We start from the raw sequence: 4,849 nt of genomic DNA, 5'->3' as shown, positions 1-4,849 counted from the left end.
AAGTAATAGATTGAATGTCCACAATTCTGACTTTGAATGCAGATAGATAATTTTTATTAAAGCAAGATTTCAGCAGGGGTTAGCAAACAGTTTAATTGCAATTTAATCAATTTAATCAATCAAATCCAAATAATCAATTTCTCATACTATAAACCCTAACTATTCTGTTGCTAAATGACTACAACCGTCCGGTGTCCCAGCACACCCTCAAAATACGTGTAGGTGTGCCAGGTCTGTCCTGCATACTCCCTTGCCATGTGATCCCACTCACCACCAGGTGGTGGCCAGTCAACAACTCAGCTTCCCTCTTCACCTGAGTGTCCAAAATATATAGCCACAGATCCAATAAGACAAGTACAAAATTGGTCACTGAGCTGAGATCTAGGGTGTCCTGGTGCCAAGTGCACTTATGGACATCTTTATGTTTAAACATAGTGTTCGTAATGGACAACTTGTTCAGATCAGGGAGATTTTAAAACATTGACTTGTGGATCTGTTTCTCACATTGAAATTTGTGTTTACACTGAGTCCATGTATTCTAACTTTATGAGCTATTTTCTTACCTTTTTTCTAACTTTGTGCATATTTTACTTACTTGTGTGTGCAAGGCAGTGCACAGCAGATTGAATTTTCTTTTCATCCTCATTTTCTTCTGGATTCAGGCAGAACATTTCTTCCTCTGGTTTCCCGTTGCTGGGCTTTGGGCTGTGCGTGTTTGTCTCTTGAATGTTTTTTCTCTTGCTGCAGCTGGCAACAATGTAGTTCTTCGTTTCACCAGCAGGAGTGTCCAAATGTTGCGAAACGAACTCACTTCTGATATTAAACAATGTTGTGTTCACGTGACAACAAGGAACTGTGGAAGTAACAATAATGTGGAAAATCATACTATAATGATCATACTGTATGTATCATCATGTATGTATTATTTGTATGTTCTCCATCTCCTCCTGTCATGGTCCTGGGTCGCTGACCCAGCGTTTTTGAGTTTAGTGTCATTATTTTCTAGTTTCTTCTGATTTTGTATTAGTTCTTAGAGTTTGGTTCTTGTGTTCAGTGTTTTATTATTTCTACCCGTGTTCTCTCCCCTGCACTGTTTATGCCCCTGAGTTTGTGTTGCAGTATAGTTTGTGAATTTCCTGTTTTACTTTGAAGGTCTTGTCTCATGTTAGTGTGTTCTGTTTTAATTCCTTGTCTAGTTACGTTCAGCTGTGTTCCCCTCTGGTGTGTCATTACCTTGTTACCTTGTGTGTATTTATAGTGTGTGCCTGCCTGTGTTCCTTGTCGCGTCGTCTGTGTAACCTGTGTAATTTGGTAACCTCCGTGTCTCTCTGTTTTCCATTCTCCATTCTTCATCCCCTGTGTCATCTCCATATGTTTTCTTCCCTGCGTGTTATTCTGTGACTTATTGTTTCGGGTTTTGTTTGTTATTAGTTTCCCCAGTTTAGGGTTATATTTAGTTCTGTCCTCGCCACTCCCGTATTTGTTGGCTATTCCCTATTGTAAATAAACGCTCACTCATATCATCAGCCTTCACTACACCACACGACTGCTGCCATGGCCGTGACACTTCCTAAATGAGCGGATCAATCTTGATGAAGCAAAAACATTACCTAGGACTCAGTGCCAATATTGTTTGAGTATACACATATATTATAAAAATCCCACAACTGTAATATATTGGTAACGTTTGACATTTTAATTGAGCACTGAATAGAATATCACAGTATAGAATAGTGTTTCACAATATAATGTATCATAACCTACTCAGTGACTGTAGCATATGTATGTATGTTCCCTATCACCTATGTTTGCTATTAATGTTAACATTTTATTGTGCGATTCTGGCATAGCAATGAGAAGCATAAACATGATTTTTTACCTCCTGTAATGATGTGTTGAAAGTCTCCGCAGGTAGAGCATATTGGTAATGGAGGGTCATTTACTTCCTCACAGTAAAGCTCAAAAAATAAATCTTGATCACTGATTGCCTTTTGAGAAGTGACACATAAACATATAAACATACATATTGCAGAAACAATATCTCAAGAGGACAGAATTTCTGTTTCAATTTTTTTTTACCTCCATAGTTGTTACAGAGTCTTCCATCCTATTGTTGCTCCAGACAGCTTCTCTGTTGACAGTTTTAGAGACCAATTATCAAATCTTGAAAAAAATGACACCCAATTCTGTAGCCTTCTCCTTCAACAATTGAACAGTTTTAACACTGTCATCATCACATTAATCTTGATTTTCAGGCTCCTTTGTAACCCTGGGTCCAAATACCTGTGGACCCATACATCTGCATACAATAATCTAACATACCATTTCACGATACATGATATCTTCTATTCAATACTTTTGTCTAATCAAAGTTTTAGATTCTTGTGAAATGTTTAGGCCTTAGCCTGAGAATAATTGTAAACTCAGACTGTTTTAAAACAGTCTGTAGCTGTTTAAGTAGCTGTTTAAGCTGAAACGCCCTCTTTCTTTGCTGAACTCAAAAACCTAGTCTCTATTATTTACAGTAATAATCATCTCATTATATAGTAATATCTGGCATACTATGAAATTTCACCAATCACCATAACAATGATAAAAACCCTTTGCATCTTCAGGAAAAGCAAAAAAGATGTGTACAGATAAAGCTTATACAACTTAAAGCACTAAGTCACAGACTGAAACTTTAGTAGTAAAATGAAAAAGAAGCAAATAAGTATAATGGGCTTCACAAATTCACGCATAAAGCTTGTATACAAACATTTTGTGCACAAATCTGTGATTCATCACTATTTTCGTACTTAAATTTGTTCTTAGTCTACAAATTTAGAAGTGCATCAGACCAGGCCTTTTGTTATACCCACTGGAGTGACTGTGAACATGCCCCCCTTTTGTAGGCCTGGTCTGATGCATGTAGGCCTGGTCTACTACTACTACTACTACTACTACTACTACTACTACTACTACTACTACTAATAATAATAATAATAATAATGCTTCCCATAGAAACAGATTTTAAAAAAGCAACTTAAAATTAACATAAACATGTAAATGTTAAAAGAATGCCAAAATATCAAAACTATAATAAAATATACAAAAAAGCCTGAATTAATGAGTTTAACAGGGTTTTAAAAGAAGTCACTGATAATGCAAGCCAGATTTCTTTTAGGCAGTGCATTCCCTCTTGATTGCCTTTTGTGTTTAAGAAGGAAGTGGGAACGATTAATAGGTTTCTGTTTGATGATCTTTGGCTGTGCACTGGTTGGGACAGAAACAGCAGTTTGAGTGTGTATTCTGGGTCCAGGCAATATAGCAGTTTTAGACTTAGTATCAAACAATAATAAGAAGAAATATGAAAAGTTCATCCATCCATCCATCCATTCGCATCCACTTATCCTTTTTCAGGGTCGCGGGGGGGGCGCTGGAGCCTATCCCAGCTGTCATAGGGCGAGAGGCGGGGTACACCCTGGACAGGTCGCCAGTCTGTCGCAGGGCCAACACACAGAGACAGACAACCATTCGCACTCACATTCACTCGCACATTCACACCTATGGGCAATTTGGATTAACCAATTAACCTATCCCAGAGGACACCCCCAGAGCTCTTTTCCTCCTGCTGCTGCTTCCTGTCCGTCTCTGTGTTGCTCTACTGTCTGTGCTTAAGGCTGTACACCCCGGGGTTTTGCTTTGCTTGCTTTCTGCTATGTAACTCTCTTGCTAAATGTCTGTATGTATTTTTCCTGCTGTTCATATGATTCAGTGTATTAAACTCTGTTCCAAGAATTCTACTCTTTTACAGAGCATCTTTTTAAGTGTCTTGATTGTAATTGGATCTAAAAGGGTTGGATCTCCACATCGTTGGTGGGAGAAGGTTATCAGGATGGCTTCAAATTTTGCGACCACAGTAGGCTGACCATTGCTTGAAGACTGAATGGGGCTGGCTGCAAATTGGGACCTGTCAAGACCAATGACTGTAGAAAAGATGGACGATCTGACTGCACTTCCTCCCACTGTGCAAAAATTAGCCAAAATTTCCCGCTTGTGGGAGCTGCCATGTTGCTCTTTGAGCCTGAGTCTGCGCGTAGTGACTTGAGGTGGAGTGTTTGTGTCATGCTCCTGCCCATATACCCACTGGAGCGACTGTGAACATGCCCCCTACACTTTGTACTTACCCTGGCTGCAGTGTTGCCAACTTAGCGACATGGTCGCTATGTTTAGCAAGTTTTCAGACCCCCTTAGCGACTTTTTTTCCAAAAAGCGACTACCGACATGTCTGGCGACTTTTTCTGGTGTTATTGGAGACTTATGACAACTCTTTCACGTGAAAGCACGTATTGCTCTTACTCTCAACAAGCAGCGGGAGCTGCCGTGGGCACCTCACCCGTGCGAAAATGTGCACAGGCGGCAGGTAGTCCTCATGCAGCAGTCACCCCGCGCTGATGTCAGAGCAGGAGATATTCACCCCTACGCGTACAAACTGCAAATGAATCACACATGAGTGAAATTTATCTGCTGATGGGTTTACTGCAACTGATGACTCAGTTTACCTTAAATTAAGGTAAATACAACCACATCGCTATTATGAAAAAGATACACAGCTTAACATCTTACAGTTCTGCAACATCTAAAATCACTTTTTTGTTAATTCGCTTGCTAGATTAACCGTTAGCAAAAAGAAGAAAATGAAATATCACGATAGAATATGGGTAAAACGCGCATGCGCAGTGCCTTTGTTTTCATGCGCACGTGGCGGAAAAGCGGATTGTGGAATGAAATAGATGAACCAGAATTGGTTTGTAAAAATGGTGCAACTTCAGTGGTGTGGAACTGGTTTGGCTTTCGTCCGTCAGAT

General features: G+C 39.7%; 1 long non-coding RNA gene across 1 annotated transcript; it reads right to left on the bottom strand.

Moving 5' to 3' along the window:
• Positions 1 to 288: 288 nt before the first annotated feature.
• LOC106097485 (uncharacterized) lies at positions 289 to 2,136 on the bottom strand. The gene is made up of 3 exons (XR_002061084.2): positions 2,080 to 2,136; positions 1,880 to 1,988; positions 289 to 853 (listed from the first exon to the last, which is right to left on the bottom strand). It is a non-coding gene; the product is annotated as an uncharacterized LOC106097485 (long non-coding RNA).
• Positions 2,137 to 4,849: the final 2,713 nt, after the last annotated feature.

Source organism: Oreochromis niloticus, unplaced genomic scaffold, assembly GCF_001858045.2.
Source record: "Oreochromis niloticus isolate F11D_XX unplaced genomic scaffold, O_niloticus_UMD_NMBU tig00000761_pilon, whole genome shotgun sequence".
In the NCBI taxonomy this organism is placed as follows: domain Eukaryota; kingdom Metazoa; phylum Chordata; class Actinopteri; order Cichliformes; family Cichlidae; genus Oreochromis; species Oreochromis niloticus.
This window is presented reverse-complemented; position numbering and strand designations above follow the sequence as displayed.